The sequence below is a fragment of the Oreochromis aureus genome, linkage group 23, assembly GCF_013358895.1.
Source record: "Oreochromis aureus strain Israel breed Guangdong linkage group 23, ZZ_aureus, whole genome shotgun sequence".
NCBI lineage: Eukaryota > Metazoa > Chordata > Actinopteri > Cichliformes > Cichlidae > Oreochromis > Oreochromis aureus.
The window spans coordinates 807,816-834,612 of record NC_052963.1 but is presented as its reverse complement, the minus strand read 5'-3'; the positions used below and the strand labels follow the sequence as shown (position 1 = coordinate 834,612).

Genomic DNA, 26,797 nt, shown 5'->3' with positions numbered 1-26,797 from the left:
TAATGTTTCTGCAAAGTTTTGCAGCCTGAAATGGCAGTGCAAGTATTTTTTGATTGACAGCTGCCTTTGTAATGTAGCACTTTAAATGCATTACACTGTCATCATTAATATTGACCATATTGCAGAGTGCTGCCTGACACTGAGACACCTGACCATAGCAGGCGTGATGTCCAGGAGCCAGAGGTTATGATATGTTTATAATGAATTGGAATTTTAAACTTGTAAACTATTTCACAAATCATTATTTATCACAACTGTTGTACAAAATAATTCTATCAGTCTTATACATTTTGTGTAGTTTCCATTGATAAATATTTCCCTGTTATTTCCTCTTTTGTCCTTTGTGTGTTGTACTCTCTGTTTTTAGCTTTACTTGGCGTTGTCACTGATTTTCACCTGTACCTTCTTTTTCCCAGCTGTGTCTTATCCCGTTGATTTACCCTCAGCATATATGAAGCACCGTCTACCAGGGGTGTTTTTAGCCCATTTTTGGGGGGTGCTGAAGTGCCCCCAAAAGGAATCAAAGCACCCCCAAAGATTTCTTACTTTTTTTGACAATATTTGCTGTTTGTGTGACACACTACTAAAAATATTAAAACCATACAGTACTTGGTTGAGACATAACATTTTAACAACCAAAGTACAGATACCCCCCAAGCTGGAACCAAATGGTTTGTTCCAGCTCGCCTCTCCCCTACTCTGGCTCTAGCGCCGTTGCTGCCAGAGCGATGGTGGCTGAGACGCAGCGGAGCGGAGGTGTGAGTGCCTGGCTTAAAACAGGACATATTAGCTGCATTTAACCTTCAGTTGCTCTTTATATAGTTAGGTAGGAGTCAGGCCATGTTTCTTTTTAGCTGAAAAACATTACACCAGGTAACCTGCAGTGTGGGAAACGTGTTTTCCGACGATGTTTGCTACTGTTAATATCAACACTTTACCAAGTTCTTTTGATTCCTCAGAGGCATCCGATGGAAGACAAAACACTGCTCAGTAGACCATTTAACGCTTTATTACTTCTAGAAGGGAGATGCGCCCTGCACGACACGCTGCCGCGGATTTCAAAATGGTGGTGTCTCAGTAACCTTTCACTAGAGATAGTCTCCTTTTACCTACATTTGTCCCAGGCACGTGTGAGCGAGAGTCTGCAGCTTTTTACTCCCCAAGGACACATGGTCTCATGCCTTTATTTTTTCAGGGCTGTGTCAGCTTAATACTACACTATATAACTTTATAACATTTATTTATAAAAAGCATAGCATTATTGACGCACTGAAAAATTATTTATTCCCAACACTACCCTACCTACAATCCGTCCTACTCTGTGGTAAAATCAGAGACATTTGACCGTCCTGTTGCTCCCATTGAAATGTATACAGCCTATTTAAAATCTAAAACTTAAAGGTTTTGTGCGTAGCCTGCTGTTGTTACCACTGTCCTGTTTGAAATGGAATGAGAGAAGCTGCTTATTTTGTCTTATGTGCATGTGCCGATATTGAACCCAAGCATAAACCCAGTGTTTTCTGGTGTTAGTCAGGAATTGCTTAATGGGATTCAGGCGTGTAGTCCAACCTCAAACCACTTCTTGTCTGAGCCTCATTTGTCAGCCCTGGCACTGCATTACCATATTGAACTTCAGTCAGAGGAAGTCACGGTTGCCAAAAGCTTTTTGAAGCTCAAGAGTGAGGCAGGTGCCATTCCAGATATGTTAACATCTTCTGGATAATCAGATCTTCCCCACACTGAAAACTGTTATTCAGGTTGCCCTAACAAACTCAGTTAGCAGCTGTAGCTGTGAGAGGTCTTTTAGTGTCGCGGCTCCAGCACCTGGCTGTGATGTCAGTTGAGGAAGAGATGCTTGAGAGAACTGACCACCAAAAAGTGACTTGCCAACCTCAAGGTGAGGAGACATAGGTTAAAATAAAATAAAAAATCTCGCCCCTGCTGTCTACCATGTTCTTAGTCAGTGTTGGTGAACTTGTCACTGTATGTGTGTGTTTGTGTTCCTGGAGATTGGTGCAATCCTGTTTTCGTCCTTCTGCCTGCGACTTCATGACGGTTTTCTTTTGTGTTCCTTAGTTTTATCTGCAGTCCTCCATTTGGGAGTTCTTCCTGCTATTAAATAAGATGCTGTTATTCCATTGCAGACCACACTAATTGCTGCCAGGTGATTAGTTATTCTTATCTATTCTGTACCAATCCTTGTCATGGATGTTACTTGTATACTAATCCCACTATGCAAACAGATGTCTTTAAAGACTAATCAAGCAAACAAACGACAGAATGCTTTTGCTGAAACAAGTGGAGACCTTAACTTTGATCAAAATACAGTTTTACTCTATTCAAAATGATCTCAACAATATTTTTGCCCTTTGAAAATGCATGTGTAAAAACCATCTATGCAGTTTGGAATCAGACCTGTATGAGTAATATATGTATTGGCCTCTAGAGGGCACCCACATGTCAACTAAAGTACTCAATGTAAGACTAAGAATTCTACATGCTGACACACATTCATGAGTGAGTAGGGAGCATATGAGAAAATATTTTAATGTTAAGAAATGGAAAAAGGTGTCCCTTGTATTCTTGTATTATGCTTATTATTATTATTATTATCATCATTATCATTATCATTATTATTATTGTTGTATTTTTTATTTCTGAGTCAAACCACAAGACTAGAAATGTGTGGAAATCCTGTGTGACGTAACATCTTCACTGTCGGTACACAACTGTGAACATACTTGGATCTGGCCTTTTCCTTAACTCGACACACCCGGCACACATTCTACAAAGACTCAACTCCGTCCCACTCTTTACTTGAAGCAGCTAAAGGGGAGTTAATGTTCTTCTTCTGAGTTAGTCCAATGAACGTATCTTGAAGTCATTTAAAATCTCACCTTACCCCCCCACCCCCCCATGTGTGACTTTAGTTAAACCACCCTTCATCCAGTTGTAAAAACAAACATTGTAGAAGCACTGGTGGCTGTGTCCTTTCACATTAATGAAAAGGGAATATACAGCTCATTTGTAGAGTGATGGTTCTATAAACGTGCCATCTATGTAATCCTGTCATGATCTTTGCAATAACTGAGGCTTAAAAATGTAGGCCAGACAGTGACGTTTCATTTCAGCGATTTCGGTTCCTTGTTGGGAGAGTCAGATAGCATGAATGTGGGGAGGCTTGGAGTGATGAGAGCAGGCAGGCAGGTGAGTTTCCTGAGGTCAGGATGAATGAACCTAGAACACGGGGAGAAAAATACAAGCAGAAGATACTCAACACAAAGCAAAGAACATGGGAGTGACAGTCGATGAGCTAAAGGCAATTATTATTAGAGATAAAACCCATCATTTTGGAAAAAAAATGTTGTAGAATGTTTTGTTTCAATTATAATACTTAATAATACTTTCAATTATAATTAATTTTTTTAAAAAGGGCAAGATTAAAACTTTTTTGCCTTCTGGGCCCTGTTTCAGAAAGCCGGTTTAGTGCAAACTCTGAGTAAGTATACCCTGAGTTAACGAAAACTCTGGGTTTTCGGTTTCACAAAGCGAGTTTAGATTAATTCTGAGTGAGTTACTATGACGACACACTAACCTGCCCCCTAGCAGGTTTACTTCAACTAACCCTGACTGTCTCCGCCTCTTTGTCGGAAATCTGAAATGTCAGACATGGCGTGCCCCTTCCTTGAAGAGCCAGAAGATGTTGAAGCCCAAATTCTCCGCAGAGCTCTCCGCCGGGAGAGAGTGATTAGAGCGTTTGGACATTTTATCATTTCCTGATGATTTTCTGTGTGAACGTTACGCTTTTTCAGCACAATCGATAATTTATTTGAATAACATCCTCAGGCCTTATATTGCTCATGTGACACATCGCGGACATTCTCTCACTTCTGTACATATTATTTGTATTGCACTTCATTTTTTGCAAACGGAGCTTTTGTATAATATTGGTGACGCTGAGCACGTTTCCAAGGCTACCGTCTGTCGGGCAGTCAGGAATGTTACAGTTGCACTGAAACGTCTCCTGTACTCGTTTGTGGTGTTCCCGGTCATAGACCCACAAGATTTATCAAAGAGGATTCCACAAAATTGCAGGTATCAGGATGAACAAAACCTAATTCATGATGTGGTGATACTTGAACTACTACTTAGATTTTACATTTATTTTCAGGGTTCCCAGGCGTGATTGGCTGTATAGATGGCACTCACATTCCAATCATTGCTCCTTCAGTAAATGAAGGAGACTATGTGAACAGGAAGTCTTTCCACAGCATTAATGTACAGGTACATAGTTCCTGTAGCATTTCAAACTAACACATTATTTCATTATAGTAATGGATGCTAATTTGTGTCCTCTGCACTGTGAAGATCACATGTGATGCTGCCAACATTATCACAAATGTGGAAGCCAAGTGGCCAGGCTCTGTTCATGACTCACGAATTTTCCGTGAATGTACACTGAGCACAAAATTTGGACATGGTGAGTTGAAAATACTTAAATACTTAAAATATATAAAGACCAATTGCTACAGGGACATTTGAACTGAAGTGTATCCTTCTGTCTTAGGAGAGTTCACTGGCTACTTGCTTGGTGATAGGGGGTATCCATGTTTACCCTATTTGCTTACCCTTACCCTGACCCTGAACTGGGCCCACAGCAGCGATATAATCTGGCTCATTGCAGGACAAGAGCCAGAGTTGAAATGACTATCGGAATGCTTAAGGCCCGGTTCCAGTGCCTTCACCCCAGAAAGGGCATGTGACATTATTGTGGCATGTGTGATTCTTCACAACATTGCCACAATTAGAGGAGAACACTGTCCTTCTGAACCAAACATCCGCAGTGATCCAAACCATGAACATCCTGACCCTCCCACGGACATACAAGATGGAAGAGCAGTCAGAGACACCATATGTCACAATCATTTCCTTTGACCCATCACCTCAACATGTTGAAAGAAGAATAAACAGATTTTTTGTTCAACTGGCTTTATTGGCCGCCTGTATTTCCTGTACACAAAGTATTAATAAGTATATTATTATGTTGTTCAAACACTGAAATAATTCGTCCATCTCTGACCACTTCACTCACCCTTAACTGATGTTCCAGCAGTAAAATCTCAATCTTGGTCTTTTGGATCTGCTGCTTGAAGTGTTCCATTTCCAAGTCGCATTTTTTTATTTTCTTGATCAAACAGGTCTTGTACAGCTGCTTTACAGGGAGCTATGGAAACACAGGAAATAGCATTGACATTCATAGTACATGCCTACTTAGGTTGGTTGTAAATCAGTGCTGAACATCTTACTGTGGAAAGGTTTGTTGGAGAAGTGGCTGGACCCTCTTCCTCTGCATTTCCATCATCACTCTGTTAGAGACATAGAAAGTCCATGGTTTTATTATAGTACCACATTTTATTCAATTGTTATATTTTCCATTGTAAGATGTAAACCTCATAAAGTGTCTCTGTTGCTTCCTCCTCTGTAACAGCTGTCAATGTTTCTTCATTATTTTCCTGTAGTAAAGAAATTAACACAACATTGCTGTTCTACTGTAAACTCATATGATCTGTGGAGTATTAAGAGTACTCACAACTGCATGTTGGTCTGGCTCAACAGGAGGCTGCACCAGATGCAGTACACCATCACCATCAGCTGATAGAATATGAGGTTTATACAGGTCACTTATAACTTACAAGGGACCAAATGGCAATTAACAAACATATACCAATCACCTTACACTTCATTGTCATTATGCTCTCAAAGACAACCAAGACTGAGGGAAGGCAAAATCAGTAGGAAAATAACTTCACTACAAAATAATTCATTATGGTAAAGAGTTTATCAAATGAATGAGTAGCACTGCAAAGGTGACTGTGAAGAAAGGATGTATGCACATCATGTATTATTTTGAATTTACCTCTTATGTAGGCACTTGTGTCTTGCGGGGTTATTGACTCAGAGGATGTCCCCGCAGAGATGCCTTCAGCCACAGGGCGCCCACTGTTTTGGCTGAGGGCCAACTGCTCAGCCTCTGTGAGTGGTGGTGGTGGAGGACCCCCACCTGTTTTTCGGGCCTCCGCTTTTTTTCTGTTGGCTATAACGGGTCACATTTGAGCATACAGAGTAAGCAACTATGTACTTGTAATGTGCTCAGATAATTTCAATAAGTGCTTGCAGAAAGAAAATGAATGTAGCCTCTAACTGCAATTGATTTACATAGGACAAACAGACCAAGCACTATGGCTCATAATACAATTACACCTTACCTGTTTGGACTATACTTTTATATTTCATTTTTACTTGCTGCCAGGAACATTTGGGGCCTGTTGGGTTGCACCTGCGCTCACATCACATCACAAATAAAATGTATGAAATAAACACTAAAATTAAATATAATAAAATAACGTGTTAAATGGGTGGAAATCCCTAGATCAATGTTTAAATTAACACTCGCGCATTGACTCTGTCGGCTATGTATTGCCATGCATGCTCCCTTTCTTTTGCAGCTGAGGCTGTGTTACTTTTTTTCTGCAAAATTTGCATGTTATCGGCATATGCTGCCATCAGAATTTCGGCCTCAAGCGCTGTAAAATACATTGACCGCGCCTTCTTTCCCTCCGTCTCCATGGTGCCTCGCTTAATCTGTGCTCCACTAATCAGGGCTTTATGTATCCTCGTGCGCGTGCTTAACTTGGGGTTAAAGCAACTCCGCGTTGATTGAACTAATTGTTATCAGCCTTTCTGAAACCGAATATTCCGAGTTGGACAGTTCGGGGTTACTCAACCCTGAGTATCATTTTTAACTCTGAGTTTTCTAAACCCGCTTTCTGAAACAGGGCCCTGCTCTCAGAAGGCTAGGGATTTTGGATAGTCCGAATATTTTATTGCTTCCAAGGGTTGTTCCCAGACACTGTATATAAAAAGCCACCATTCCCACTGACAGATGGTAGCTTCCATTTCTTCACATTTGGCTCCGCCGTCCGCTTGTTTATTTTCCACATAAACCTTTCACAATAAAGCTGATCCTGTTCAGATTTTTCAAAATAAACTGAATTGATGACAAAATACATCAATTTCAAACATCAAATTTCAGAATATGCATCAAACAAATAACCTCAGATTTAAAACATGAAGTAACTATAAATGGCGCTTAGAGTCACCACGTGGATGCAGGCACAGAGAATCCCAGCATGGCCAGTGAAGATGAGGCAGAACCAGGTAGCTCCAAACAGAAGGACCAGTCCAAACAAATCAAGGACCTTATTCCCAAATGAGGGACTACCTCTGTAGCATGGACATGGTGTGGTTATGAAAAGTCTGACACAGACCAGAAAACTGTACTCTGCAAATTATGCTGCAAACCCGTCCCCACCTCAGACTCAAACACAGCAAACCTCTTCAACCACCTCCGCAACAATCACGTGACAGAGTAAGGAGAGAGTTTACGGATGAGAAGCAAAAAAGAGCCGTCAAGTGTTCAAAATAAACCTTAGACTCAAACGTTATAGCAGGCTTTTTTCATCCAGATAACGATATATATAATCACAAAAATTTTACATTTTCTGTAAATTTTGTGAATCTTGGTCAACTCGACTTGTGTGAAATGTTTTCAGCTGGGCGTCGTGTACCTGGAGTCAAGTGTTTTGACCGTTGCATGGAACTATATATTTTTAGATATATTTTTCTTTGTGAGTATTTATTACACGGCGTGCTGCGGGGAAATGTTTTATATCAGGATATGAGATTCTGGTCTTATCACACAGTGCTAATGTCACCCCTTATTCTCTTAAGATCCAGCAGTGTGGCAGTGGAGATGTCTGGGATACCACAGCCCGCGATCCAGACACCAAGGTGACTCAACTTCAACAGTTAGCAACCTTGAAAATCAGGCGGCTCCATAAATAAGAATGCGTAAAACATTCACTAAGTATACTTCATAATTTTGTTTAAGCATTGCACTCATGAGTTAAACTATGCATTGTATTTCATGAAAATTTAGTGACCCCTCAACATGCACACAGCTTTACCTTTTCTATGTTGCATCTAATGTCATCGTCCATGAGGACTTCTACATCGAAATCGTCAAGAGAAGTCTTCTGGCCACACATCACTGAGAACAGGTGTCTGTTGATACAGCGAGGGCCTGGCCCGTTGTGGACAACAGACCAAGCAGTTAGTTTTCCTGCTGTATAGAATTTGTTGCTTTATCCTCCATAGTCATCAGCCATTTCACTCACAAATTCAATATTTAGCAAAATATGATTTAGAGAGTGCACTATGCAGGATTTGCCTGCATCGAGCAATTACGACAAAGGAGTTGCTGGTGCCCATCTGGGTTCACTGGAAATCTGTGAGCACTGTGGCGAGGTCCATCTCATCCTGAAGCAGGAAAAAAAACCCCATATGGTCATGAGTACATGATGCAACAGGTTACACACTACAGATACAGCAGTTATGGTGGTGTTGTTCATAACACATTGGAGTCATTTTGGTCAGGGGAAAACAGGACAGTGTCATTCACATCAGATACTTCAGAGTCAATGTAAAACTCTTCCCTAAACAGAGCACATGTTTGTTTTTGTTGATGTTCTTTTAATCATGTACAAATATTGAAAAGGAATGACTCATCTCATAATGGGATTTCACATTGTTTTAGGTCAGTGCTTCCCAAACTTTTTTTGCTAGGCCCCCCCTTTGTTTTACAAGAAAATCTTCATTCAACGGAAAATCTCTGTTTTCAAAAGTACCTGTGTACATGTGGATGTAACAGAAAAACAAACCATCTTTATTTCCCCCTGCACAAGTTATTATTTCCACACTATCAACACAATCTTCAAAACATGTCTGTCTGTGCAAAATGGGTTCAAAAACATAAACAACTGTGGGATACTGTTTGTCTGTGATTTGGACGGGGAACAAATTGCACCAGGATCCACCTGATATTATTTATATCCCTCTGTAACTATACTGTATAAAGAGCTAACATCTCCAAAATTTCAGGAGTAGTTAGTCATCATAAGAAGTGTTTGTGAACTAAAAATCAAGAATGTGGGATACTGTTTGTCTGTGATTTGGACAGTCGAGTGCGTGCTCCCGACGCAGGGGAAACACATTCTGTCGGGGAGACCTACCTTGGCACAACCATTGTGCAGGTGAATGCATACAATTTGTCTGTTCAATACATGTAACCCTTACATTTTCAACCTAAATCCAGTGGAGTGGTTTGGTTTAAACTACATTGAAACCAACAATGGTCTTAACATATCTATATATATATCTCTATATATCTCTATCTCTATATCTATATATAGATAGATAGATAGATAGATAGATAGATAGATAGATAGATAGATAGATAGATAGATAGATAGATAGATAGATAGATAGATAGATAGATAGATTTTTTTTTTAAAAAAAATAAAATAATTAAACATACTAACCAAAAATGGATTTAGCTACACTTTGGACAGTGTTTCCAGAATGCAGTAGCTAGCAAGCTGATTGGAGACCAAGAGAGCATTTTTTGCATCCAAGTCTGTGATTGGTTGGTTTTGTGGCACAACTATAACGGTGTGCAGAAAGAGTTGAACGCACAGGGGCAGTTCATCAAATATGGTAAAGAAGCTCATTTTAAAACACATTTACACTTTCTGGCTTTCATATTGAGGTTTTATACAGAGCTTACCTTAGCTCAGAGGCTAAACACACTCATCTATTGCATGGGGGGGCGATGCAGATGATATTCTATGAGGGCAAGCTTTATTGGACATGCAAAGGCAGCGATACCAAGTAGTAACAGACACTTTGGATTCATATCTTGATCCTATAAAAACATTATTTACGAGAGCCCAGTTCAATCAGAGAACACAGCAAGTAAATGAGACTGTTGACTCGTTTTTCACTGCACTTTATGCTTTTGTCATGTGAAGGGTGTCTGCAGACAGGAATGGTGGACCCAAAGTGCAGACTCTTGGAGACAAAAAGTAGACTTGAAGCAGCTTTATTGCTGAAAACCATAACTAAACTGGAAAAATACCAAAAACTAAACAGTCAGGCTAGAAGACAGAACAGACAGTATGGAATGAGGGCAGATCATGACACAGACAGAGGAAAACACAAGGCTTAAATACACAGAGGAAGCAATCAGTGAATGAGAGACAGAAGGGAAACACAGCTGGGACAAATCAGGGCTGACGAGACAGGGGAAGCAAAACCTGATACAATAACCTGAGACACGGACTTCAAAGTAAAACAGGAAACATAACACAGAGATGCAGACTTGACAAGGGGATACAGCAGACAGGGGAGCCAGAGCAACTAACGAACACAGAACGCAGAACACTAACAAAGAAACCAAAAGACTCGAAATGATAAATAATATCAAAATCAAAGTTCAATAATAATGTAAAACTGAAAACTCTGGGTCGACGACCCAGGCACCCTAACAGCTTTAGCTGAAAACTGCATGAGTTCACCCTTTAATTCATGCATGAATTATGACAACCTCAATCAGGATTTTTTTTTCTTAAATCTTTTTATTCATCTTTAGGCATGAAATTTTTTTTTTTGAACTTCATTATTTTAAACATGCACTTTTTAAAGAGTTTATGTCCACTTAGATGGACAACATACATTTTGACTTATGAATTTGGTATGGAGTGACACATTAGTGTCCAGTGTTGTGGTTTATGTGCAAGTGTACCATCAACACTGACACAAATACAAGACAAGAAAACAGCCTTTGAATAGCTGTCCACTGTAGTGACCACTATGTGTGAATACTGGCAACACGGAGAAAACGGTACGTGACAATCTGTTACTGAAAGGTATCAGACTAGTGATCCCTACCGCTATGCGCCACTATGTCCTCAGTGCCCTACATGAGGGACATCAGGGAATGTCTAGATGCAGACAGAGAGCCAGTGAGAGCCAGAGACCCAGTATGGTGGCCTGGTCTGAGTGGCCAAATTAAGGAACATGTGAAAAACTGCACCAAATGCATCAAAGAGCGTACCAACCCAGTGGAACCTTTCATGCCACGTGAACTCCCTGAGAGACCATGGCAAAAAGTTGGAGCAGATCGTTTTACGTTCAACAACAGCAGCTACATACTTCTGGTGGACTACTACTCTAAATTTGTGGAAATAGTGCATCTAAAGTCAGTTTGGCTATAGTTTGGAGTCAACCTTTTCCAGACATGGGATTTCTCTACAGCGACAATGGACCTCAGTTTTCAAGCCAACAGTTCAAAGGCTTTGCAGCAGCTTATGGTTTCAGACATGTAACAAGCAGTCCAAGATTTGCACAAAGCAAAAAGCTTAAAGAGCGACCCCATTGGCTAATGGATATAGCCCAGCGCAATTACCAATGGGACGAAGGCTACTCACACCAGTACACCAGCTTCCTTCTTTGCTTGTTCCCAGCCTGCCCAACAAGGCTACAGTTATGTCAAATAGGCTACGTTCACACTGCAGGTCTTAATGCTCAATTCCGATTTTTTGATCAAATCCGATTTTTTTGTCTGCTTGTTCACACTACAAATAAAATGCGACAGCAAACGCGCTCTAGTCTAGTGTGCGCAAAAGAAGACGTCACACACAACGCGCTCTGTTTAGACCCAGAGCAAACAGTATTGTTTGACTGATGGTCCTTAATATAAAGACTTCGGACTTTACGTTTCCCAACTTTTGCTTTAAGTTATTTTGTTATTTACATAATAATGTAAATAACCTAATAATTATCCTTATTGCTGTTTTAGAGGAGCGGTGCTTCAAAGGATAGTTGCAGATTTCTGTCAGAATCTGCAGATTATACAGTACAAATAAAATGTTCACGTTGTGTTCCCAACAGTTTCACTAACATCTACACTGGATGGCCAGGAAGCGTTCGCGATGTCTTCTCCGGCGCTGATAATTGGCGTCTGTCTTGTGTCAGTGACGTAAAAGACGGATTTAATGCGACATGACCGTTCACACAGCAGTCGCTTTCTAAAACATCAGATATGTATCGGATTTAGTACCACATACGAAAGTGACCCAGATCGGATTTGAAAATATCGGATTTGTGCCGTTCACACTGTCATACCATGATCGGATACGGGTCGCATAGGGTCAAAAAAATCGGATTTGATGCGCTTTCGCCTGCAGTGTGAACGTAGCCATAGAGAGAGAGAAAGATGGACAGTGCTGCGTATAACAGGAGACATCGTGTGAGGGAGCTTCCTCCACTCTCACCAGGATAACCAGTGTGGATTACAGATACCAGGTGTGAAGGAACTGTCACTCCAACACGTTCTCACTCCCAACTCGTCAAATGTGTGACGCATGGTCAGGCTCCCTCTGCTTCACTTATCGACGCGCAGGGTACCCCCCTCGCGTCGAGAATTGACGTGCAGGGTCCTCCTATTGAATACTATGCTGCTCCCTAAACGTTGTTTATTGACGACAAGAGATTGCCGTGGAAGAGCGTGTTGTTCGTATATTTATACATTTCCGAAATCACATTGTAGTGACGTGTACTGAACACAATATATTATATAATGTAAACAACTACCTGAGAAACAGCAGATACAGCAGATAAATTAATTATAGGCCATTACTTTTGCATCGTTTATTGCATTTATGGAGGGAGAGGTGTATGCTGGGTAATGGCACAGCTAGCGACACGGTGACTTTATTCACCCGCTTCGGCTGTTATCAGTCCATACAATGGGCGTTATTAGCAGAAATCAGTCCCATAGATATGAGCCATCCACCTGCTAGATTGTTTAGAAGGTTGTTATCATCCATCCAGATGGAGGATCACTAACAGGAGCGTGGGAAGACTCCAGAATCCACTCTGGCTGGAATCCGGTGGATACAGCAGTGTTACAGGTAAGACCATTTAAACGGACAGCATTTATAGAAGGACTATTAAAAGTCAGCGAGTGTCAATAATGTTAATGTGGTTATGTTAGTAATACAGCGAGTGCTAATATAACAGCTTTGAGATGCAGTTGTAGATATTATTACGTGTTTTACCGTCTTTATGGTGCTAGCTTAAAGTTAGGGTGTAAACGTTAGCTTATATTGTAGTAAAGCTGTTACTGTTTAAACGATGTTAGCACAGAAATATTAGCTTCTGTCATGACTGATGAAGTTACTAGTTAATAAAGTTTCCAGTAAAGTGATTAATCGCAGCCACAGATTAACAGTAAATATCCCGATTAGCTTCAATGCATCTGTAATAAATATGTGCAAGTTTCAGTGCTTCGTTTAAACTGTATGATACTTATACTGACCCAGGGTCAGTGTAAATACAATCCTAGCTGTGTGAACAAAGCCTGGCTCCTTTAATCCTGCATGACAAACCTCAGGATGCAGGTTATTATTACTCTTTCCTGCTGGCACACCTGTCACACCTGAGAGTCAGCTAGAAGCTTACAGTGACGTGGACATCATGCAAAGACTGCCAGACTCTGTAATACTGTAAATGATTAGTGACTCAGGTTAACACTAAACTTTAAACAGTCCCTCTGTGTCTCTGTGTGTGCTGAACATCTGGAATCAGATTGAGTCAGGCTGCATCAGCTGAATCTGTTATTTGTAAATATCAATATTTTTTATTCAGGTGTGGGGATAATATGTAAGACTGCAGTGAAGCGATGTACCAGATTAATCCCTGGCCAAAGGCATCGTACTTAAATCAGACTACTGATCCAGCCACATCAGCCTTTTGTGAGGTATGTTTAAAATAGACTTAAAATGAACTGCAGGTTCCTGAGAGGTGGACTGTGAGCACAGAAACACATGTTCATACATACAGCTGCAGCAAGCTTACATTAATTTTAAATCGATTTGTTACTCTGATGTCTGTCTCTCTGTTAGTCCTCTGACAGACTGGTACCTGTCCAGGTGTGCTCTACCTATGACTACTGGGACAGGCTCTAATAGAAATTTTCTATTATTCTCATTTAAAGTATTTAAGTGCTTATGCATATGCTTAGTTGTGACACTGTTATAGACTGTTCAGTGAAAGTTTCTAAAACTAGATGAACTTACTTCAGCATCAGCAGTTTGAGAAAACAACTCCTTTTACAGGTGCTGATAAGGCCAAGGGCACAAAACAGCTTAACCATTGATCTGTTAGGTTTCATAGTGAGGCGCGTGAAGTGTGGTATGATCAGTTTGTAACTTCCTCCCTCTTTCTTGGAATGCATAAAGGAGTAGGAGCACCACTTCTGTGGCAGAGCTGACATGACTGTGAACTGTGATGTTTGATGTGTGTTGGCTCTCCTGCACGCAGTAATAAATAGCTTGATCACAGCAGATTTTATTTACAAAATTCCACAACACCCCCCCCCCCACCCCCCCACCCTCCCACTGTGAACCTGAATTGAATATTCAGAAGACATTTGTTTAAATACTTCTAGAAATCTGAGCTGTTGGTGTGGTAATAATATTAGAGCTGGCAATCTTTCCTACTGAATCTCTACTGTGAGTCATGCTACCTGAGATTAATTCTATGTTTACCTGACAGCCTGGACAAATGTGCTGTGTGAAGGATGTAAATCAAATCAGATCTTAACTGCTTACATTTAAGGAGCCTGGTCATATTTAATTGTAATATGAACCAATGATTTTCTGATTGCTGATTCTAAGAGAGTCTTTGTGGAAATCCTGTTTGGCTTTTTGTCATTTTAATTCTCTTTTCTGTTTTCCAGAACAGTTCTCCACAGTCACTGTCTACATGGGTCAGTGGGACCAAGCAGCACTCTGCTAATGTGAGACTCTGACCAGCAACATCCAGCAAGACCCAGACAGCGTTTTCTATCTCCCAGCTGGAGTTTTTTTGTTTGTCTGTGACTGGAGAGTCAGATTTTTGTTGAGCCTCACACTTGCAGAGGTAAGTCAGTTTGCAGAGATCCCTCCCACCCTGGCTTTCATGTGGCAGATTTCATATCTGAAACGGTAACATTTCAGTGACTGCTGCTTGTTGTCCTCAGTCTTTTTGCAGGCTCAGAAAACAAAACCAGGAGACCTGTAAATGTTTCTTCTCCAATTGGATGATGATAAGACTGTGACACGGGATGCCACCTTTAGTCTTGTGATGAAGCAAAGCTCAGGAAGAAGTGTGATTAAATGGTACCCACATGTGTGCTGCTGAGAAGGATGTACAGGGGCACCTGCAGCCAAATCCAAGCCTCAGGTTAGTTGTAGTTGCAGAATGCTTTAGGACTGAGACAGCTGAGGCATCAAATGTTTGATTAAAGCGATGAAAAAGAGAAGTTTCTTCCCTGTAATTATCACTTTTTAAAATCTGTAGCAACTTCAAGTCTGTCAGCGTGCTGAGGTCACAGAAACAAGAAAAGCAGCTTCAGACTTCAGAGTGTTGTTTACAGTTTTCTGTCATCATGATCTCCCCTGAAGTTTATCACTATTAGGCAAGCAGTAAGTCCACAGTACTGTAATGAAGATTCTGACTTTGGTCACAGTTGCATAATATTTTAATAATATACAATTATTTTTTGTAATTCATATTTTGTCTGTTAATCAAAAATTTACTTTGTGAAATTTGTATTTGAGAATGCAGAATGTGACAATATATTTTTGTTCAATATTTAATTTCTTTCAGTTGCAATTGTTAAATTATATATATTTATATATATATATATATTTCTAATTTAGCAAACTAATTAATCAAAATATATATACATATATCTGTATTAGTTTTAATAAATTAATTTGACACCTGTATTGAAAATACCATATTGTATTCATACAGAATCAGTATGGTATCATTGTTTGTCTGTTCACTCATTGCTGAAACTAAGAGCTATTTTGATCTGTTTAGATCTAAATCAGGGGTCCCCAATCTCAGTCCACAAGGGCCGGTGTCCCTGCAGGTTTTAGATGTGTTCTTGATCCAACACAGCTGATTTAAATGGATAAATTACCTTCTCAACATGTCTTGAAGTTCTCCAGAGGCCTGGTAATGAACTAATTATGTGATTCAGGTGTGTTGACCCAGGGTGAGATCTAAAACCTGCAGGGACACCGCCCTCGTGGACTGAGATTGGGGACCCTGATCTAAAAGTATCCAAAGTTGAGCTCTAATGTTTCTTCACCCTTGCGTGTGTGATATGTGATTTCCTACATGCTGACAGAGCAGAGCGGCAGTTTGTGCTCACAGATGGTGACGGTGTGGAGAGACGGTGGTGTTTCCTCAGAAGAACCAGCAGAGTCACAAAGGGCACCAGTCCTTCTCACCACCTTGACTTGCAGACTGATGCTCGTCTGCACTGCACAGAGGAAATCAACTGACCGAGGTTTGTCCAGTGCAGTGTTATGAAATGTGTATTTGTTTTATGCTTACAGATATGTTTTTTTCTTGACAGAGGCTCTGCAGAGGTTAGACAAAGAAAATATGTGCTTTACATTTCACTGTGATTTACTGGGATATTTGTTGCCTGATGTTCAGCAGGAATGGAGAAATGGAATCAAAGGGAGATATTTTTGATGTTTTTGTAATGATGTAAGTAAATCTCCAGTTTCTGAGTGAGGGAGAGAGAAGTCATCATCCAGGTAAAGTGACGTGGATCAGTGGGTAAACTTGTCTCTCCTTTAAAGAAGATACTGTTAGAGAGAGACGATCCGAGTCATCCTTAAATGTTAGTGCTTTCAAATACACAAACATTTTTAAAGGACAAAATCGAACATCCAACTTTGACTGTAACACAAAATAAATCTTTGCATGTGTGTTTTCAAACTCTCAGATGGGCAGGATATCAGTCTTGGACTGTCTAACCTGCAGGAGCAGCACTGAATGATCACCACACATGAGCATGTTCCTGCAACATTCAGCAGCTTTGCTTTTGGTAAGTAGAGTTACCTAACTACAGTAACTCCAAACACATGCCATCCATTTCTAACGGCCTGGTTACTTCCTGTCAGTTATTTTAGAAACCATGTGGTCACCTGACCTAACACTGTTTCTTCTTCTTCCCCTTAATGTTGAAGTGTCAAATGTCAAACAGCTGGAGAGGAAACTACACCAGTGTACTGGGATGTTTCAGCAACACGTGCCAGACGCTGTTCCTTCATGGTTTCATCACCAGAGACAGCCCCGCCCACCTCAGGACCTCGCCATTGATCATGATGATTATAATAATGACAGCGAGCGGAACTAAGACTGTAAAAATCCACGACCAGAATGTTTAGATGCTTTCTAATTATTAATGAATACTGAGAGCCTCTTTCTGTGTTTTGTCTGGTTTGGGTTGTTTGTTTTTTTTACCTCATTTGTTACTAACAAAGTTCACCAAACTCACTCAGTTTACATTCTGTATGTTTCCATCTTTACCAGCCACACTCTTAACTGCAATTAAGAAAACAAACCGTAGAAATTGTCGTTTTTCTCTTTTGTAATTGATGATAATTCAGTGAATATACGGCGCTGCTTCCTTTAATTGCGTCTCACATTGCTTTAAGTTTTTCAGTGCTCAGTTATTTTTTACTGTTGTTTGAATTCTCTGCATGTTTGACCCTGTAGACTGTTTGATGGACTGCTTGTCTTCCTGTTTGTAACCGCTGCCTGTTTTTGACTAAAGATTTGGATTTCTGACTTTAACACAGCCTCTGCGTGTCCTCCCTTTGTGTCCTCTTCCTCTGTGAATGTGTTGCATGTGTCACAGATTCATTTTATTAACAGCTTTCCCACAGTCAGTTGCATCAGCATTCATTCACAGCACATTTCAGAAGGATTCAGATTAATACAGTGATCTTATAGTCAGAATTATCCTGACAGACTGCCACTGTAAATTATCTTTCATCAGGTCAATTTTAAAGTTCAGTATTTCAAAGCAGGCGTTATGAAGAATCATATTGGCATTAGGACTGTAACAATATGTACTTACAAAGTCAAAGTTTTTTAATTATGCTAGAATATTGGAAGACAATCAACTTTTAGTGTTTTCTGCATATTAATTATACTGAAATAGAGATGGTGACCCTAACTGTACAGAAGCACTAAACAACTGACAATCTAACAAACATTATTGGCCTGAGCCGTCATGCACAGTGAGTCTGATGCTGTGCTGTGAGAGTCTGACAAGCATGTTTCTGGTCAGTTTGGAAGAAATAATATCACAATGTTGATCTTTTTTCAATATTCCTTTTACAACATAAACTGTGATCAAAGCTACTTATGTTCACAGCATGTAATAATAGTGACAGTCCAGGGCATTGTGGTCTGTTGAGCTAGGGTTAGGGTTAGCAATTCAGACATATGTAATCAATATTACTCTTGCTGGAACAAACGCCTAGGAATTTGTATTATAATTCATGAAATATTCAAATTCAGTATCAGTCATTTTATATTAGAACCACGTATCCACCCAGGCTCATGGTGGGGCAGGGCTCTGTCCTGGGATGCTTGAGTGAAAGGTAATGTACACCCTGACCAGGTATCCAGTCTGTCACAGTTGTTTTCAATATTTGGTTCTAAAATATGAGTGAAAACAAAAATCCAACTAGGATTCTTGCATATGATGGGTGAAGTCTGTCTTTGACTGTATTGTCCAGCTGATCCATCAAACCCCCAGCAGGTGAACCTTATTCATGACATGGTAACAATGTAAAAAATTAAACAGCAACAGTCTAAATGTAAAGTGCATTTTAAACTCCTCTTCAATAAATTATATGGATGTGCAGTGAGTCATTCAGGACTGTAAAACGTGAACTACAGAACCCAGAGTCTTCATCATTAAATCTCTGGTTGCTTCATTTTTCTATCCTATATCAGATACTTTAAAGGTTTCAGTAAAGTTGCATTCTCATGGTGAGGCAAAGCGTTTTATGTGTGTGTGCGTGTGTGTCATGAACGGCTGTAAAAGCCCTTTAATTACAGAACAAAGCGGGGTTTGAGTTCGAGTTACGGCAGACTGGCGCTACTTCTAAATGGAACGCAGCCTTCCTACGGCGGACAGCTAATAACAGGAATCAGACACGCGGTCCACCCTAGTCCACAGCAACCACCATAGCAACCGCCTAGCATGTCTTTAAAATCATATTCTGTCTTCATAACTATCAAAAACGTGAAATGATTTGCAAAGCGTTAAAGTGTTACAGCTGCAGAGAGCTATGGCGGTATCTTTGGAAGCTGTTTACATAGCTAATAATATACGATGTAACCATGGAGACAGTCAGTCACGTGAGCTAGCGGTGCATGTTTACTACAGTGAATAAGGTGATTGTGTGCACAGCGTCCACACGCTGCAGAGGGTAAAGACATTACTTCAATATTGTTTTATATTTATATATATTTGCCTTCTGTTGACCATCACCTCAGGTTCACCATTAAGGTTTCAGCATACAGATGCACACTGTTAAATATGAACACGTTCAAAAAACTCATGTCTCAGAAATAAGCACAGCTGTTCATGTTTGTCATTATAGTTTTATTTGTAAGAAAATTGTGAACTTGATATTGTGTATCAAATCAAAGAACATTTGACAAGTCTGAGTCATTTCTTTGCCCTATGAGAGCTGGAATAAATATATATCCTGACAGTTACAGTTGAAACAGCAGAGACAGGTAGAAATGGGATCGGACTAATCTTTGCTTAGTCAGATACCTCCTGTGTTCAGTCCATCATATTAAAAAACAAACAATAGCACGATCCGTGTGATTTTGCATCCATTTCCAAATCGTAGTCAAGCAGCCCAGTCTCATACATAGGTAACAGAAATGTCTCTAATGTAGACGTGTACAGTGTAGCGTAAGCATTAAAAGATCATAAAGGAAACACTAACATTTATGTGAAACTAATTGTAATAAAAAATGAACAGGTGCTTTATAGATTTAAAAGAAAGAATCTGAAAACAACACTTTTTTGGTCTAAGTGGTCAAAGTAGAAAACAGAACTGATGTTCAAGAACAAACCGTAGCTGCACTAATATTACACATCTCCATTGTTGTGGTGAACAGACATGTTGCTTTTAAAACCACATGCAGTGTGTGACCATGACTGTCCACTGAGACCATGAATGCCACTTCGCTGAAGTCTTCTCCTTCTTCTTCTTCTTCTTGCCATCAGAATGGAAGCAGACAGAGCACGAGCTGCTTTGATCTACTGAAAGGAAAAAGCAGAACATCTGAGCTGAAACCATTCAGATAGAAACAATCGCTCAATGCAGTCTCTCAGGTAGCTTAGCCTGTTACAACTGTTGATACAAGCTAAATATAGTTAAAACACAGTGTCAGGGAACTCCAGTGTGGGAACTAGTGGCTTTAGGTTTGTAGTCATTTAACTTTCATCCATTCATTCATTCATTTAATTCAGGAGGAAGAAATGTCAGGTTGGTGCAGGCTGGTTACATGCATTTGGTCCCATGCTGTCTTTAACCAAATGACTTGGTTCACTTCATGTCTGGGCTGTATGTGGGGTTATATCATGTTATTTGGGCAGGAGTACCTGTCCCCTGTTAGACTTAGAAAGTTTCTCCATAAGCAGAGCTTCTAACTCTTATAGCTTTTAGCACATCTGTAGCTGTGCAGGCTGACAGGTTTTTAGTGGCTCTTTTTACCCCACACTGGTTGTGAATGTGTAAATAGCCCCACTAGTTCTTTTGGGTTGCAGTTAACTTGGGAGGAAGGGGTGGGTCTGCCATGACTAGATGACTAACAATTATCTGGGATACATAAATTTCATAATGCATGCAGACATCTCTATCAATTAAACCTGGCCTGAGGGCTGCCATTTTTTACATTCAGTTATTTCTCTTAGAAATGTTGGATCTAAATAATGAATGTGTTACAGTTAAAGTGAAACACTGGTCAGTGTAAATGGCTCATTGGGACAAAGAAACCTTTAAATTAAATACCATCACCTGACATCGAGTGTCAAACAATATCAAAGCTGTAAAAGCTGTTTACAGTCAGAATTTATAAAAACTATGATTGTAAATAAATTCAAACTAGTGAGCTTTTCTCTTTGTGCTGAATATCAACACTGTGGCTTCTTAGACAGTAAGCTTTACTTCAGTACAGTTGTAGAAGCCGTCACTCCAAATGTCTTTTGATAACAAGAAAAAAAATACCTTTTCAGTCCACGGCCTGAAGTTCTTCTCCAAACATCTTCTGCCATCGGCTTTGTCTGCTGGTTTGAAGACAATAAACCACAAAAAGATGATTTAGTCACTTTGTCTGCAACATGCAGCTCGACTGTGTCATGTAACGATGTTGAATAGCCGTCGTTATCCCTCTGCTGTGTCAGTAGGATTGTACTGTACAGCATCTCATTCATATGTGAGGAATGCTAATGTAACAGGATAACAGACGTCTGGTCTTACATCATTAAAATATAAAGGGCAGGAGATATTTAGATATTTTTATATTTATATTATATTTTATAGCTGACAGATATTACTAAATAGATAGAATTTACTAAATGGTTGAAAACATGAAAAATATGTCCATAATCACAAATGACCATGAGAGCCAGTAGAATTAATTCAACTAGACACTCAAAAGACGTCCTTAAATGCTCTTTAAGTGACAGAACAAACAAACAAACAGTTAATGGTTTACTTGAGATGAAATCTGCTCAGCTACTTTGAAAACAGCTTCTAACTGGTTCCTCCTTTAACAGGATGACCTCTCAGGGGTAAGGCCATCATGCAGTCCAGCAACCTTTATGGTCCTGCTTTGATTCACCAGGAACTATTAGGGAAACCTTTCAGCGCCTCCTGTGAAAGACACAGGCATAAACACACAAACATTTATTAACATGTTCCACAGTCTTCCAGTTCGATTTTCTCATCCTGTGGACAACAACGTACAGAGATGCAGGTTTATTGTTAACTTTTGTAAGGTTTCTTTACTGAACATATCCAGCTGCAGCTCCACTGTGATCCTGAACTGGATAAGCACTTAAGAAAATGTGTCAATAAATACATCAGCTTACTATATTTATCCAAACAGACGGGACCAATAATGCTTCACTGAGTTAGACTTTAACAGTCTCTTCTATGTAAGAATGTCTCGTGCTGATGGACCTGCAAACTTGACAACAAAGGTTTTTCAGACTACATGTAGCTGTCCTCTATGTCAGCTCACACATTTACATTCATGTCACACTTATTTCTGCTTTCCCATTTTTACCATTAATGCTTACATTTTGATTGGATACCTTGAGTTTGTAAATGATGAGATTACATAATTGGAATACAATGTATCCAATTCAAGGTCGCGGGAGGATGAAGCCTATCCCAGCTGATACAGGACAAAGACAGGACAGGCTGTCAGTTTATCGCAGGGCTAACACAATACGTGTGACAGAAAATCCACTTAAATGTTTGATATTTCTAATAATAATCATAATTATGATTATTATTTAAAATATTATTTAAAGGTTTCTTTATAAATACATTTAGAATTTTTTATAACCCCTAAAATATAAACCTGGGCTGTTTCAGATTCTGACCTCTGACCTCAGTGACCAGGCTGTGTCCTCACTGCAGCTCCCTCTTGGAAGTACGTCTGCTTCTTGTCTTCCCCCAGTGATGACCGCCTGCCCTTAATATCACGTACTGTACCTGAGGAACAAAAAAGGACAAACACTTGCCTTCATTTAAGAAGTACATTCATACAGAGATAATCTATGGAAACACACTAGTTCACCCTTTGGGAGGAATCATTTCCTGTGAAACATTTCTGTAAATGAACATCATGGAGAATGAATGAAATGAGTTCTTCAGGTGACTCAGCAGATCCACACTGACAAATGAAACTTCTGTGGAAGAAGAATCTGGATTTATTTTGATTTCCAATCCAGTCCTGCTTTAAACTATTAAGGATTAAGCAACAGTGCTCATATTTGCTCTTCTGAAATCTGTGTTAAACAACAACAAACATAAATTAGTAACAAAAATACAGCTGAGTAGAAGCTTTACACACCACGAGCAGCCATAACGCTAAATTTTAATCTTCAAATGTTTCTGAGCCGTCTTCAACCTGTTTTTAACAGAGAAAAGTCCCACAGTCAATGCAGCCTGAATGAAATCCTGATTCTAGATGTTCAGCACACACAGAGACACAGAGGGACTGTTTAAAGTTTAGTGTTAACCTGAGTCACTGATCATTTACAGTATTACAGAGTCTGGCAGTCTTTGCATGATGTCCACGTCACTGTAAGCTTCTAGCTGACTCTCAGGTGTGACAGGTGTGCCAGCAGGAAAGAGTAATAATAACCTGCATCCTGAGGTTTGTCATGCAGGATTAAAGGAGCCAGGCTTTGTTCACACAGCTAGGATTGTATTTTACACTGACCCTGGGTCAGTATAAGTATCATACAGTTTAAACGAAGCACTGAAACTTGCACATATTTATTACAGATGCATTGAAGCTAATCGAGATATTTACTGTCAATCTGTGGCTGCGATTAATCACTTTATTAGAAACTTTATTAACTAGTAACTTCATCAGTCATGACAGAAGCTAATATTTCTGTGCTAACATCGTTTAAACAGTAACAGCTTTACTACAATATAAGCTAACGTTTACACCGTAACTTTAAGCTAGCACCATAAAGACGGTAAAACACGTAATAATATCTACAAATGCATCTTAAAGCTGTTATATTAGCTTTTCGGTGTATTACTAACATAACCACATTAACATTATTGACACTCGCTGACTTTTAATAGTCCTTCTATAAATGCCGTCCGTTTAAATGGTCTTACCTGTAACACTGCTGTATCCACCGGATTCCAGCCAGAGTGGATTCTGGAGTCTTCCCACGCTCCTGTTAGTGATCCTCCATCTGGATGGATGAGAACAACCTTCTGAACAATCTAGCAGGTGGAGATGGTCCATATCTATGGGACTGATTTCTGCTAATAACGCCCATTGTATGGACTGATAACAGCCGAAGCGGGTGAATAAAGTCACCGTGTCGCTAGCTGTGCCATTACCCAGCATACACCTCTCCCTCCATAAATGCAATAAACGATACAAAAGTAATGGCCTATAATTAATGTATCTGCTGTATCTGCTGTTTCTCAGGTAGTTGTTTACATTGTATAATATATTGTGTTCAGTACAGGTCACTACAATGTGATTTCGGAAATGTATAAATATACGAACAACACGCTCTTCCGCGGCAATCTCTTGTCGTCAATAAACAACGTTTAGGGAGCAGCATAGTATTCAATAGGAGGACCCTGCACGTCAATTCTCGACGCGAGGGGGGTACCCTGCGCGTCGATAAGTGAAGCAGAGGGAGCCTGACCATGCGTCACACATTTGACGAGTTGGGAGTGAGAACGTGTTGGTCACTCCACACCCCGCTCAAGCGTTGTGGGGAGCCCTTCAGGAGCCATCAGGAGAAATAGACATCACCTCCAGCCAGAATTCACACCAAAGTTACAAACCCCTAGTACACCAGTCAGACCAACAGAGAGTGCCTTGCCTGCATCAAACCCATCGACACCTACAGCTCTGACTCCAACGAGAGCTGACCCAGATCCTGTCAGAACTGGGTTGGCAGGGTTGTCATAAAACCATAAAGACTAAACTGATGAAAAGAGTTTAAAAGTAAAGAAAAGCTTAAGAAGAAAGAAAAGTTTCTATAAAAGGTTCCACGAAAAAAAAGTTACCAGTCTTAAGAGAATATTTACTGCATATGTGAAAGTGGTGTTTCCAAAGAAAGGAGGATGTGGTGTAACCTGTCTTATTGTGAAAGGTTTAACAGAAATAAACGTCCTCACCAGCAGCTTGCAAAATAGAGAAATGGTTCTGACAGTACTAGTAACTAAGAAATGTATGTAAAAATTACCTTAAATAACTGTAAAATGGCAATGGTAAATTACCATTAAATCAAAAAGAGTAAATGATTGTAATATGTATATTAAATTTCTGTAAATTGACAAACGGTGATTTGCTTTTATTGTTACACTGCTAATATGTTGAAAATATATTAATTTACAGTAATATGGCACATTGCTTCGAAAACAACAGGAAAAATCTGTAACATTATTTACAATTAATGACCCTACAATTTACATAATAACTGTATGAATGACAATCTTTCCTGCTTTTTTCATTTGAATTTACAATTTTCAACTGTACTGTACCGTACTTTTAATTTTAACAAAATGTCAAAACATTGTTAGAATTATTATTATTATTATTATTATTATACAGAATGCTTTCTAAAACAGATGAATCAATATCACTTCCTATTGCAAAATGGGAAGCGGATTTATCAGTTAACTTAGACCAAAACTTCTGGTCTCAGATTTGCTTAAAAACCTTTCATCTAATTAGAAACCCAAGTCTTCAATTAATTCAATACAAAATACTACATAGAGTGCACTATACAGGTCATCGGATGTTCAAGATGCACTCTAATAAATAAAACATTGGTTCAAATAAAAAAAAACATGTTAACGTTTTCCACTAGAATTTTTGAGTTAAGCCAACTTCTGGCAGAATAACATTAATTCAAAGCAATATTTTTGAGTATGGTGAAGTAGCTTTTTTGGCCACAATTAAACACATTCCTAAGTAAAATTAACTTAATAATTTTTGACTAGAACACAAAAATTTAAGTTGATCCAACGTGAATTTTATGTATAGTGAAGTTACTTTTTGGCCACAAAAAAAAACACATTCTGAGTAACATGAACTTAATAATTGTCAACAAATACACAGGAATTTAAGTTGATCCAAGATTATATTTATGTATGGTGAAGTAACTTTTTGATCAAAATAAAACACATTTATAATTAAAATGAACTTAACTGTCGGCATAAATAGTATTTATGTTGGTCAAATATGATATTTTGGTTACAGTGTAGTAATTTTTTGGTCCTACAGGAGATTCTATAAGGGCATTTACCTGTTTCCCAGCAGGCTAAGTCACTCCAAAATACAACCTTGATCATTTGGCTGTGTCTTATAACCATGACTACCGCGTGGGCAGGCTCATGCATGGTGGTGCCTGCCCACAAAGAAGTCAAGGTTCTAAGACCTTATAAACTTGTCGATCACTTTTTTCCCCAAACGAAGGTCAGTCTTAACATGCACTGTGTGTGCTCTTGTGTCATGACCTTCAGAAAAAGAAATGGATGTTGTGTGTATTTGTTTGAATGCGGCAGATGTGATGCCAAATACCTGGACATCAGCTAAGGGACTCGTACCTGGTGCTCAGAAAGAATAGAAATTCAGACAGATGTATTCAAATGAGTTAGACCCATTTAATTACAATAACAAACATCACAATTCTTTAACGTGTGATGCATAAGTGCAAGATTTGTGGGCTTCAGTTTCCTAGAACACAAATTGCCCGCTGAAACTTAAGGAACTGTGTATTAAAATTGTAATACAACCTACTACTTGAATCCTCTTTTTTTTTACTTTAACATGTGACAGTGAATCAAAACAAAAGATGACAGGCTGCTATACATTAAATGCACTAATTTAAACATAAAATGAGCAAAGCTTCTTTCATTCAACTTTGTCAGCACTCTTACAAAGTATTCTTGATTCTCTTCTATATTTGACTTTTCACCCTCAAGATTAAGGCCAGCTAAAGAGGGCATTAAACAAACTTTAAAACACACCAGTACCCTTAGAGCACAGGTCATGGGAGAAATGAAACGCATTCCTTAAAAATGTGCAAATAACAGCATTTAAGACACGGCAAAACATTAACTCAGAAGACTTAAGAACAGCGCTTTAAAATTTAGTAAAACACAATGAAGTAGTGCCAGAAATGCAGGAATAAGGTTTTTGTGAAACTCACGAATGGTCTATC

At 39.3% G+C, this 26,797-nt stretch overlaps 3 long non-coding RNA genes across 10 annotated transcripts; 2 read left to right on the top strand and 1 right to left on the bottom strand.

Annotated features, from left to right (window-relative positions):
- The first annotated feature begins 4,090 nt into the window (after positions 1 to 4,090).
- LOC120436036 lies at positions 4,091 to 4,629 on the top strand. The gene is made up of 3 exons (XR_005610067.1): positions 4,091 to 4,284; positions 4,369 to 4,480; positions 4,568 to 4,629. It is a non-coding gene; the product is annotated as an uncharacterized LOC120436036 (long non-coding RNA).
- An 8,203-nt stretch (positions 4,630 to 12,832) lies between these two features.
- On the top strand, positions 12,833 to 18,039 carry LOC120436467. 6 transcript variants are annotated; one of them, XR_005610455.1, is made up of 8 exons: positions 12,846 to 12,872; positions 13,609 to 13,720; positions 14,702 to 14,883; positions 14,984 to 15,186; positions 15,304 to 15,428; positions 16,145 to 16,648; positions 16,754 to 16,855; positions 16,998 to 17,625. It is a non-coding gene; the product is annotated as an uncharacterized LOC120436467 (long non-coding RNA). The 6 variants fall into 6 exon arrangements; XR_005610456.1 differs by lacking the exon at positions 13,609 to 13,720 and having other exon boundaries at positions 12,833 to 12,872; positions 16,998 to 17,624; XR_005610453.1 differs by lacking the exons at positions 12,846 to 12,872; positions 13,609 to 13,720 and having other exon boundaries at positions 14,497 to 14,883; positions 16,145 to 16,306; positions 16,998 to 18,039.
- A 1,386-nt stretch (positions 18,040 to 19,425) lies between these two features.
- Positions 19,426 to 23,781, bottom strand: LOC120436469. 3 transcript variants are annotated; one of them, XR_005610462.1, is made up of 5 exons: positions 23,721 to 23,781; positions 22,463 to 22,574; positions 21,568 to 21,725; positions 21,078 to 21,136; positions 19,426 to 20,110 (listed from the first exon to the last, which is right to left on the bottom strand). It is a non-coding gene; the product is annotated as an uncharacterized LOC120436469 (long non-coding RNA). The 3 variants fall into 3 exon arrangements; XR_005610463.1 differs by having other exon boundaries at positions 21,078 to 21,133; XR_005610464.1 differs by having other exon boundaries at positions 20,089 to 20,107.
- Positions 23,782 to 26,797: the final 3,016 nt, after the last annotated feature.